Below are 13,015 nucleotides of genomic sequence, written 5' to 3'. Positions count from 1 at the left end.
TACTATTTGTTATCTCTTCCCTAATATTTTTCTAGATCGGATTCTCTTTTGTCTTCTCTATTGCAAAATTACTAAGTATATAATTAATGTGTTCTATAAAAATCATACAACCCTCTAGCTTCTTATTGATTACGCGGCCCGTCTTCATTTTGATTGTTAGTCTTATATGTGTCACTTCCAATTGTAGAGAAAAATGTTATTATATTCAGAAAAAGGAAACTACGATTTCAATGTCGTCCACCTGTGCTCCGTCTAAGGTACGCTGCCCTGCAACATGACCAATATATTCTATATGACCTGATCATGAAAGTCATTGAAGTAGTATGCTCCCTTGCTGCTGTAACTCTCAACATGTACTTTTGTGATTGTACTATTGCTTGACAATCTGGTTTGGATTTCTTATAGGTAGTAGCTATTTGATTTTGTATTTATATGTTGTTAGTTTGAACTAACTGGAATTCATAATGTTCAAGAATGGAACAAAGCAATGTAAACATGTTCAGTTTAAGTGGGCGCCGTGAATGGCCTAATCTGTGTACTCTTAAGTTTCAGAAATAGTGATAGTCCATATAGACTATAAGAGCTGACCAATATGGAGCCACGGAGCAGAGTGGCAATGGAAGTACCCAATCTCTCATGATTTATTCTTAGTCCATCAGATAAAACTATCCCATGAGTTGATTCAATGGAGTGGAAGGTGTACTGCGTTTTAATTAGATTGGGTGGCCACTGTCGCCCATAAGCTGTACTGTGTATCAACCATTCTTAGTCCAACAGAGAAAACTATCCTATTCAAGTGTAGTGTGACAACACTATCATGACTTTGCTTCTTAGATTAATGTGAGTTGTTCTACATCTATTGTCACTTCTTTTCATTGTTTTTCAGTACTTTCATGCTGTAAGTGAGTTATGCCACACACCTGATGAAGGTTTTGGATTCACGACCAACTTATTTCACGAGCACTAAAGCATTTTTTTGGACATGATGCATGGCCCTTCGTACTTTTCAGTGCTTTCAATAATTTTTTGCTACTTGCACCTACTTCGAACTTGGACATTACTATACTGCTCTAAAATTGCCAGGAACCACGACTACTAGCATGTATTGTAGGCAATGGGCGGAGAATGGGTGGCTAACCTGCTGCGAACCATGGGCGGCCAAGTGCAGTAGACAATGAATGGCGGATGAAAGTCTACCTCACTGGAACCACGACTGCTATGGATGTCTACCTCGCTGGAACCACGGCTGCTGACTTGCAATGAGCAACTGGTGGCGAACGGAGGACCACCTGCCAGGAACCTCAATTACTAGTGTGCAGTGGGCAATGTGCAGGAGTACATGCGGATGGACTTGTGTGTTCTGGACCATATAGTTGAAGTCTTTTGTGACTTGTGTGTTATGTACCAGCAAATAGTGCTCATCTTATGTGACTTGTGTGTACAGGATGACTCCTAAGATCGTCAAAACTATGCTTTATCAAGATTTGTGTGTTTTTCAAGTTGTGTTCAATATATATGCATATTTCTGAACATATTTTCATTGTTCTGCAGTATGTGTTCGTCTTGAAGTTGCTTGTGAATGTGAGGATAATATTTAAATATGTTTACACTAGATTATTGTTTTGGCTGCAGATCAATTTACCAACAATTTATATGTCGGCAGAGGCAATATCTGTCAGCATAGGTAGGGTGTACGTTGATAGGCTATCTGTTGGGGTAGATGGGGTATATGTGACTCATGAAGTGTCGGCATAGGTAGGGTGTATGCGGACATGCTATCTGTCGCTAGAGGTAGGGTGTATATCATCTGATTAAGTGTCGGCATAGATAGGATGTACGCGGACATATCGTCTGTCAGCATAGGCAGGGTGTATGCCGACTGAAAAAGTGTCGGCAAGTGAACTTCTGTCGGCAATACCTTTCCCCACAGCAAGTCCTCCGACTGTTTTATCTTCTGTCAGCATATGTGTTAGCTACAAGTTATTTGTCGGCAAAGGTACCCTATGCCAACAGATTGTTGTGTCACCAATACTTGACCGTGGTGTAGTGTATGGTCAGGGCCGGTCCTGAGATTTTGGGGGCCCGGGGCGAGACTAAAACCCGGGGCCCTTAATGTAGACATCATAACAATAAAATTCAATACACATATATATGAAATTTTACCAATAACACTTTAAATGCATCCAAAATCGGTATATGTATCAATTTATAAATATTACGTAAAAATGTCCTAATCCATCATGTGCTAAGGATCTCCGATTCCTGCATCCTGCTAATGCTATACTTGGAGACCTAGCTTACAATAGAAGCAAAAAACTTTGTCGACATCTATTGAATACACTAGCCACTTTCAATCATGTTCCTTCCCATTGCTTAATTTCCTATGATAATGAGCATATGAAAAAATGTCTTCCTGCATCATCTAGATGGTATGCCATTTTTTGTCCTCTCACACAGGCCCTTTCTCAACCAAGATGTCTATTGCTTTATTATCAAGATTTTTCCAATTTCTTTCATAAATATCAGCAGTATAAACTGCTTGTTCATAAACAGTAGGCAGACTGTGCATGTGAATTACCTACATGCTCAGAGGCACTTACATTCCTATTGTTGATGTTGGTGTCGACATTTCTTCTTACTGCTCAAATTCTGAACTTCCATTAGTTTGTTGCCCTTCCTCAACTATTGCCAACTCTCTTCAAAAAAAAAATTATGAATATTTCACGCTGTGTTTGTACCAAGTCACAATGCTGAAAATAAATATTTTATCACTACCGGTTGGATAATACTTTCTTCCAGACAACAGAATAAGACACAATGCTGAAATAAACTTTTTTTTGCATCAATAGACAATTGTTGAGCAGTGCCGATGTGCGGCTATTCATCTACGAGACTAGGAACCTCGATTTGAATAAAAGATATACCTTGGATGGTCGAATCTTTCATAAACGTAGAGCAAATCAGGGTTGCGACGTCTCCCAGGGAATTGAAATTTGGCGGACGATCTGAATTAGGGAGGAAATTTTTTTTTGAACACAGTACAGACACAAGCGCTCATATAAACGCGCATACACTCACCCCTATGAACGCACACACGCTCACCCTATCGCTATGAGCACCTCCGAGAGACTGAGCTGACATATCATATTGAGATTTTACGAAGTCACCGTAGGCGCCTCGTAGTCGACGGGAACGTCTCCTCCCACAGAAAGCGTATCGCCGGAATCCCTGAAATAAATTCAGGATAAATGCGAGCACCAGGATTTGAACCCTGGTGGGTTAGGGATACCACTGTCCACCTAACCATCTCAACCAGAGGTTGGTTCGCAATTAGGGAGGAAAATTGGATTTAGGGGAAAAGGGAAAAGGAGCGACGAGCATGCAATCACGTAGAGACAAGCGTCAGCGGCCACTGAGAAATTGAGAATCGCTGTGTCAAATACATGTGTGATTGAATAGTAAGGGATCAATCAATGTCTTTTTTTGGGCATGCACTTAATGGAATAGGAAGGGATCAATCAGTTCCTTTTTTTCGGCATGGACTTACTAGCTAACGAATCAGAAGGATCAATCTCTTCCTTTTTTTCGACCTGCTCGTATTAACTTTTTCTTTGAGGTGTACGTGCTCGTATTAACTACATCGGAACGAATCAATCGCTGGCTCCCTTCCTGGACACTACTAGTACGTGCATACGTTCCAGCCTGCTGCTGCGTGAGGCCCAGTCCTCAAAATTGATGATCGAAAATATGTTTCGCCATAGCCTACCTCTGTACACACCCTGGCGAGGGGCCCCTCGATTTGGGGGGCTCGGGGCGGCCGCCCCCCTGCCCCCCCTCAGGGCCGGCCCTGCATATGGTGTTTTCCCCTCTCTATCTTGTTGTGATGAATTGAGTTTTTCCCTTTGAGATTTCGTTGTCATCGGATTGAATACTTTTATGGATTTGAGAGCACTTGATATATGTCTTGCATATGAATACTCGTGGTGACAATGGGGTATCGTATTGATTCACTTGATATATGTCTTGGCACTCAACTCGCTGATTCCCGAGGTGACATTGGGGTAATCTATGCATATGGGTTGATGCACGTTCTCGTCTTTTGTTTCTCCGGTAGAAATCTTGGGGCACTCTTTAAGATTCTTTGTTTTGGATTGAGCCTTCGAGGCGATGGAGTCAGCTAGGTGTTTGCTAACTCTCAGGAGCAACAGTGTCAAGTGAGGGCGGCAGCACTGGAGGAAATAATTTTTGGTGGTGCTCCTCAAGTACCGAGCCGTGACTTTCAAGATGAAAACCTAAGGTCTGGACCTCATTGGTTGTGCCTGGCAATTGCCTTGCTGAAGGAGTTGTTTTGAGAGCTCGGACTTCTTCCAGGTGAAAACGTAAGATCCTGGATCAAGCAACGATGGTGCTTGTGCATTGTTTTCTTCTTGGAGGCGTTGCTTTTGAAGACCTTTTATGTTTTACGAGTGTTGCATTTGGTGGTGTGGTTTGTGTGCGGCTACTGAGATAAGTCGATCGCCATGGTGGGACCTTTGTTTTTTCCTTTCTCTTTTTTTTTCTTTGGCTGTGTGTATCCTGGATGCCATTACGACATTTTATAGGTCCAGAGGCTGGGTGTAATTGGTATATGCGCGATATTAATATATTCCTCTTTAATTTTTTTAAAATCATGTAGTAATCATAGGAGCAAAGCCATTGATTGAGAAAAGGACATAGCTTGTCGATAGGTTCAATCAGATCCATGGATTAAGTGTAGTCGTGCACGCCACATACGATAGTATGTTGTTGTCGTTGGATTGCTTTGTACTACAGAAAAATATGTGATATCGATACTTATCCCAGATTGCTTGCATTTGTTGCCAAACATTAAGCCATTGCTATGCATTTGCACGATGCATGCGCCACTTACATTTTTCGCCCGCCCCAGTATAACACTTTTCTCTAGTTTTGGGCGCAAGCCCAAACTAGACATTCGTCTAGATTCTTAGAAATTTGTGGAGGCACGCATCTACCCAGTCGTGCAAGCACTTCTATTGCCTCACGATCTGCAAAGTCGTTGGATCTTGCACAAAGGATAAACAAGTTTTAAGTTATTGCTTCTGAAACTTATGATTTTGTTGCTCGTAGGTTCGGAAACTTATGATTTTGTCGGACGCTCGTACTAAGTTTCAAAGCTGGAAGTTATAACTTATGATTTTGTCGGACGGTTTTGTTGGTTGCTCCTACTAAGTTTCAAAAGTTAAAACTTAGCGAAATTTTAAAATTCATCAAAACGTATTCAAAATGAATGTTATTTGAAAGTCCTCATCACCAGAAACTCGAATATGCAAACCAAACTTAAGTTAGAATTTTGATTTGAAAGATATAGAAGATTGAAAATCAAAAGCAAAAATGATAAGGCGGTTGGTTGTTTGCCCCACCCCTACAAGGTACAAATCCTTCCATGTAGCTTCTATCTATTCTAAAATTCAATGTGATATAATAGAATTTGATATATTCTCTCTCTCTCTCTCTCACACACACACACACAGAGAGAGACACCCACACACACACACGTCATATGCGACAAATTTGATGCAGTAGTATTCTGACGGGATATCATCCTTTGCACATGATCTTGTCCATAGCAATGATAGATGAGCAGTCTGTATCTAATTAACATCACAAGCAAATGTACAGTCCCTTTCTCTCTCATTTTCATGGCTATAGCTAGGGCGGACGAGCAGTCCGTCTCTAACATCACGCACAAGTCAGAAGCAAAAAGGCGTTTTGCTTCGTGGACTAAGCTGGTGTTTTTTGTTTTGAGATTTGTACGGGTTAATTTTAGGTGTGAGAATCGTACTAAGCTGGCATGCTCATCTTATCATTTTCAAGGCCATTGAAGGCCATAGTGCCCTATTCGAAAGCCCAGGAATATGAGGCATAGTGCTTGATTAGATTTTCTTGTTTATCTCAAAAAAGAAAAGATTAGATTTTTCTTGTTATATGTCCTAAGAACCAAACGGGAGGGACTTTTTCTACAGAGACTAGAAAAAGACTTTATTGAACGGTCTTTTTTGATTAGTCCCTAGGACTAGAAAAAGTCCTAGGACTTCTGAAACAAACACCCCCTGAATATTTGCTTCCAGCTTCGTTTCTAATATTTGCTTCCAAACCTGTATCCTAGTAAAATATAATCAAACAGTGATTTAGTTCCTTCAAATAGAAAAAACCATTTCCCCACTTGTTTCAAAACTATATATCAATCGGGTGCTTCCATCAACTATAAAATTGCTTCCAACCAAATAGTACTGAAATTGCACGTGAAACAATCTTTTAGTATAAAGAAAAAAACTGCTTTGCAAAGGAATCATGTGGAAGCACAACTTGATTGACGACGCATTGTTTGAAAATCATATTTCCGCTTTTTTCGGAAGCATCATTCTCGTGCTTCCGTCAACTATAAAATTGGTTCCAACAAAATAATAATAGAAATGCATGTGAAACAATCTTATTCGCATAAAGAAAATGTTGCTTCACAAAGAAATCACGTGGAACCACAACATGAATGATGACGCATTGTTAGAGAAAACATATTTCCGCTTGTTTCAGAAGCATCAATCTCGTGCTTCCATCGACTATAAAATTGCTTCCAACCAAATAGTAATAAAATTGCAATTGATTCAATCTTGTTATATAAGGAAATATTTTGCTTCACAAATAATGAAAGTAATCACATGGAAGTAATGCTTCCAAACACAAATCATGCTTCCTAATCTATAGTTTCCGGCAATGCTCCATCCAACCATGTCTGAGCTTGACGATCTTCATTTCTCCCACACATCTTCGGGTGTCAACACGGCGAGCATCAACGCCATTAAAGCGCCAATGATCTTGACCTGTGGCCACCGAGTGTGCCACGCTAGTTTGCTTCCAAACTGATCTCACGTTGTGGACCGTGCCTAGTAATGATCATCATTTATGCTCATTGTCGGCAAGGCGTGTTCTTCCGCTGTTGTCAACGCTGCAGAAACTAAAAAATGAGTTGTTTGAATTGAATTCCAACACAACGCCTACAAAACATTAGGAAGCATGTAATGAAACAAGGTGGACATTATGTAGAAGCGCATGTATGAAACATATGAAGCAAACTATACTTGGTGAAGAACTAAAGCTATCTATGTATGCGGCGAATTGTATGTGGGGAAGAAACACAAATATAGGGTCAGTTTGGATCGATGCCTGAACACCGTGCCTGGGCAAATTGGGCGCCTAGAGATAGCCTGAGAAGATGTGAAATATTGCGTGGCCAGGATGGCCTCGTGCATGTGCGTTTGGTTGGAGTCCATAGCTCTACTGCTGTTTGTCAGAGTATTTGATGTGTGTCAGAGTCCTTAAAGTGTTTAAATACTACCAGACTGCTACTGTAGCACCTCCAGGCACAAAGAATGGGACGCCTGGCCAGGCTAAATACCCTGCCCGGATAAGAGCATCTCCAGCCGTTGGCCCCCCAGGGGGCGTCTAAAAGCGCCGCCTGGGGATGAGCCGGCGCAAAAAATGGCCCTGGGGCGAGTCGGTCCCCAGCCGTCGGCCTCCAGGACCGCCCCCAGGCGCGTATTAAAATAAAAAAAGAAGGATCGTTCGGCGAAGTTATGATCAAAACTGGTTAAATTTCGGCCAAACATGGCAAATTTTGGTGAAATTCGCGCATTTTCATTACATTAACCTAATCTAAAAAAGAAAGGGGCTGAAGTCGTCGCCGCCGTCGCCGCCATCGTCGTCGTCAGCCTTCTCCTCCTTGACGCGGGCACCCCTGCTGGACCCCTGCCCGGCGTCGCCATGGCGGACTGGCGGTGGCGCGTCGTCGTCGTCGCTGTCGCATAAGACGACGACCCCGTCTTCATCGCGGCCGCGTCGGCGCTACTCGAAGCTGTTGGGGAACGTAGCAGAATTTTAAAATTTTCTACGCATCACCAAGATCAATCTATGGAGTCATCTAGCAACGAGGGAGAGAGGAGTGCATCTACATACCCTTGTAGATCACGAGCGGAAGCGTTCAAAAGAACGGGGTTGATGGAGTCGTACTCGTCGTGATCCAAATCACCGAAGATCCTAGCGCCGAACGGACGGCACCTCCGCGTTCAACACGTACGGAGCGAGGACGTCTCCCGCGCCTTGATCCAGCAAGGAGGGAGAGGTTGAGGAAGAAGGCTCCAACATCAGCACGGCGGCGTGGTGGTGGTGAAGCTGCAGTACTCCGGCAGGGCTTCGCCAAGCTCTTATGGAGGAGAAGAGGTGTTGAGGAGGGGAGGGGCTGCGCCTTGGATGTTGTATGCAGCCCTCCCCTCACCCCTCTATTTATAGGGGAAGGGGGAAGGGGGCCGGCCCCCTCTAGATGAGATCTAGAGGGGGGGCGGCGGCCAAGGGGAGGGGGGCTTGCCCCCCCAAGCAAGGGGGCGCCCCCCTTAGGGTTTCCCCCAACCCTAGGTGCATGGGCCCTAGGGGGGTGTGGCGCCCCAGCCCAATTGGGCTGGTTCCCTTCTCCATACAGCCCATAAGGCCCTCCGGAAGAGGTGGCCCCTCCCGGTGGACCCCCGGAACCCCTCCGGTGGCCCCGGTACAATACCGATATGCCCCCGAACCTTTCCGGCGACCGTATCACAACTTTCCATATATAAATCTTTACCTCCGGACCATTTCGGAACTCCTCATCATGTCCGGGATCTCATCCAGGACTCCGAACAACATTCGGTAATCACATACAAGTCTTCCTAACAACCCTAGCGTCACCAAACCTTAAGTGTGTAGACCCTACGGGTTCGGGAGACATGCAGACATGACCGAGACGACTCTCTGGTCAATAACCAACAGCGGGATCTGGATACCCATGTTGGATCCCACATATTCCATGATGATTTCATCGGATGAACCACGATGTCGAGGATTCAATCAATCCGTATACAATTCCCTTTACTCGTACCGTAATGCATGATCCCGTGATCCACGATGATTTCAGTCAATCGGTACGTTACTTGCCCGAGACTCGATCGTCGGTATCCCAATACCTTGTTCAGTATCGTTACCGGCAAGTCACTTTACTCGTACCGTAATGCATGATCCCGTGATCAACCACTTGATCACATTGAGGTCATTATGATGATATTACCGAGTGGGCCCAGAGATACCTCTCCGTCATACGGAGTGACAAATCCCAGTCTCGATTCGTGCCAACCCAACAGACACTTTCGGAGATACCTGTAATGTACCTTTATAGTCACCCAGTTACGTTGTGACGTTTGGCACACCCAAGGCACTCCTACGGTATCCGGGAGTTGCACAATCTCATGGTCTAAGGAAATGATACTTGACATTCAGAAAAGCTACAGCAAACGAACTACACGATCTTTGAGCTAAGCTTAGGATTGGGTCTTGTCCATCACATCATTCTCCTAATGATGTGATCCCGTTATCAATGACATCTACTGTCCATAGTCAGGAAACCATGACTATCTTTTGATCAACGAGCTAGTCAACTAGAGGCTCAGTAGGGACGTGTTGTGGTCTATGTATTAACACATGTATTACGATTTCCGGATAACACAATTATAGCATGAACAATAGACAATTATCATGAACAAAGAAATATAATAATAACCATTTTATTATTGCCTCTAGGGAATATTTCCTACAGAAGCGGCGCAGGGCGGCGCGCTGGCGCTCCTTCTTCTTCTCCCGACGCGCCTTCTCCATCGCAATGGAGTCCTGGCGCGCCCATTCTAGGCCCGCGTCGTCGTCGTCGAACTCCGCCTTCACCGGCGCCAGCCTCGGCTCCGTCTTCATCGGCGCCAGCCCCGGCTCCATCTTTGGCTTGACGAAGCGCGGAGGAGCCGACGAGGAGGAGGCGCGCCGGCCGCCCTCGTTGATGACGATGCCGGCGCTGCGAGTTCGCCTACTGATTGGCGTCTCCTCCCCGGGCTCGGCCTTGACGCCGAGAAGCGCCGGAGAACCGGAGGAGTGGGAAGATGAGCGAGAGGAGGAAGACGAGGGAGCGAACCTCCTTGGCGCCCATGCGCGTTGGTGTTCCAACGGGGCGGCCCCCGTCGCAGGATAGGTCAACGGCGGGTTGTTACCGCCGTCGAGGTACGCCAGCACGCCATCCAGCGTGCGGCCGGGGACGCCCCACCACAGGTGGCGCCCCTCACTGTTCTTCACGCCGCCGACCACCGCCGCGCCGTTGGTGGAGGCCAGGCGCTGCTGCTGGCGGCGCTGGAAGTACGCCGCCCAAGCCGCGTGATTGCCGGCGGCGTACTGGGGGAGGGAGCGCTCGTCGTCGGTCAGGGAGGCTCGTCCTCGGCGAAGTACCTGGGCTTCGCCACGGCGTCTGGTAACGGGGGAACGGGCACTCCCCCGTCGCTGAGCCGCCACCCCGTCGGCCCGGCGCGCATGTCCGGTGGCGCCGGGATGTTCGCTTGGAACAGGAGCCAGGACTCTTGTTCGCGGAGCGAACTGCGGCCGAAGCCGTTCGCCACCGCCTCGTCTCCGGGGAAGCGCTCTGCCATGGCGACGGGCTCGGCGGTGGTAGAGAGGGATAGAGAGGGGCTGTCGGTGGCGCTCGGGAGAGGAAGACAGAGACGGAGAGAGAGGGGATGGGCGGCGGCGAGGGGCGAGTCTGGTGTGGGCACAGGCGACCGCCGGCTTTTATAGTCGCTCCGCGCCCGTGTGTACGCGTGCGAGGGAGGGGAGGCGTCGGCGCGCCGTCCCGTGACGCGCCGCCCGTGAGGAATCAACGGCAAGGCTGACCGGCGGCAGCCTTGCCATTGATTCCCCGCGGGAACCGAGGCAATTGGGGGAAGACGAGCTGCCGTGTCCCGGACGCGGCTGGCCCGCGGCTTTTTCGCGCCAAACAGTTTGCCCCGGCTCCCCGGGCGCCCCCCAGCGCGCCGGGTACGGCCTGGATCCGCCGGCGCTGTTTTCAGCCTAGGCCGGTGAAAATCAGACTCCTGGGGGCGCGACTGGGCCGTTTTTTCGGCGCCGGCGCAAAAAAAAGCCTGAGGAGGCCTTCCTGGGGGCGCGGCTGGAGATGCCCTAAGCAACTTCTTTTCTTTCCTACTCCCTCCGTCCCATAATATAAGACGTTTTTTTGACACTACACTAGAGTCAAAAAACGTCTTATATTATGGGATAAAGGGAGTATTTTTTAATTTGGACCAGGCTAATCACATGGCTGGCCAGGCACACATCTTCTCTGTTAGGACACCAAACAAACAAGTAGCAGGCAGAGTATAGGCACCAACAAGACTAGACGTGTGACGGGTTGGATATTTGGAAGCATATATACTCATACAATATCAAAATAGTATCTGCATGGACACAACAAATTCAGCAAAAAAGATCATCCAACAGGAGCGTGGGCTGATTCTTACGGCTACCGATCCTCCCTGCATCTATTGATCCTCCGGGTTGCATGGTTAGGCAACGAACCAGGGGCCACCCCGGTTGGAGATGGGCACCGCGACACGTACGAAAGGGTGGCGCTCTGGCGCGGTGGATGGGAAGGAAGTGGGCGGTGAAGTTGCTGTGTTGCTCGACAACAATGAGAGAAGAAGGCCCGTCGTGCATGTAAGGGCATGTACAATGGTTGATAAGATAGTATTATTTTAAGTTTTGCATGTAATTTAGGGATGACAAAGAAAAATGTCTATAATGAGTCATTTCTTAGCCTTATCTTTAATAACTAGCAATTCCTAAAAATATGGTGAGACATATTATGCTAAGAGATCATCTTTTGTCTTATTTTAAATAAGAGAAGACAAGTCTTCTCTTATGAGTTCTTTCTCCTCCACCTCATAATTTATCCTACGTGGCACTCCTTAGATAGTATCATTGTACATGCCCTAAGGCCATGGGAGAAGTGGATCTGAGAGATGCGTGGGTTGGCAGCGAGGAAATCGGGAGGGATATGGGGAGCTTAATTAGGGAGAAGTTACGTACCTATCCATGGGGGATTTTTTTTTGCACAATATGTGAACGCCAAATCTCAATTGAATTGACGGCCATCTACTAGTCTGACGCTGGCGTCTTTTTTTTTTTTGCAGAGAACTTCGAGCTTTATTAAACAAAAGTGTTTGTCGGGCAGTCACAGCCATGAGGCTGCTAACCAGGAAACTAGGAGTTTCAGAGATCCAGCTCTCGGTTACAGACACATTACATGCCCGCTGCGCACAGAGGTGCGCTGGACCGTTAGCTGATCTACTTACATGATTTATTTCAAAAGAATCAAAACTAGCAGCAAACTCCTCAATTTCGTTGAAGACTGGTGTCACAACAGAGCGACTGTTGAGGCGAGTGTTCCAGAGATTAATGATCTCTAGACAGTCGGTTTCCATCATCACCTGAGCATAGCCCCGTAGATTTGCAAAGATAACTCCATCCCGCAAAGCTAGTGCCTCGGCAATCATCGGGTCGGTGACCCCATGCAGGGGTTTACTCCATGCGCCTAAAAGCGCAGTTTTTGAGCGGGCGACTCCTCCCGCTCCGCTCATCTCAGCCAAATGCCGAACAGCGGCATTGGTATTGATTTTTACTTGGCCCAGTTCTGGTGACCTCCAGCCATGTCCCGGCAGTAAAGAAGCTTGCTGCTTGGGAACGTCGAGTAAGGCCAGAGCTTCTCTGGTGAGTCGGATAGAGGTCACTGGATCATACTTTTCGCCGTCATGAGTCCACCTGTTGCGGGAGCTCCAAATAGACCACATGATAGTGATTATTGTTGCGCGCTCCTTTCCAGTGAACATTGGGCCACATAAGATGTCACTTGCCCAAGAGGATGGATGAAGCCTTGGCGGCTTAATATCTAAGACCAGCCTTGCTTCTTCCCAGAACTGTCGAGCGTGAGAGCAGTGTATCAATGCATGCTCAAGATCTTCCTCTTTTGCTTGACAAACTTTGCATAAACTGACATCTCTGATATGTCTATGGTGCAGCGTTTTCTCATCAAGTAGAATGCCTCGAAGGGCTCGCCACCAGAAAACATGCACTT

Source organism: Triticum urartu, chromosome 7A (assembly GCF_056163025.1).
Source record: "Triticum urartu cultivar PI428250 chromosome 7A, HENAU_Tu73, whole genome shotgun sequence".
Classification (NCBI taxonomy): domain Eukaryota; kingdom Viridiplantae; phylum Streptophyta; class Magnoliopsida; order Poales; family Poaceae; genus Triticum; species Triticum urartu.
The sequence above is the reverse complement of the archived record's forward strand: the minus strand, read 5'-3'. Positions refer to the sequence as shown.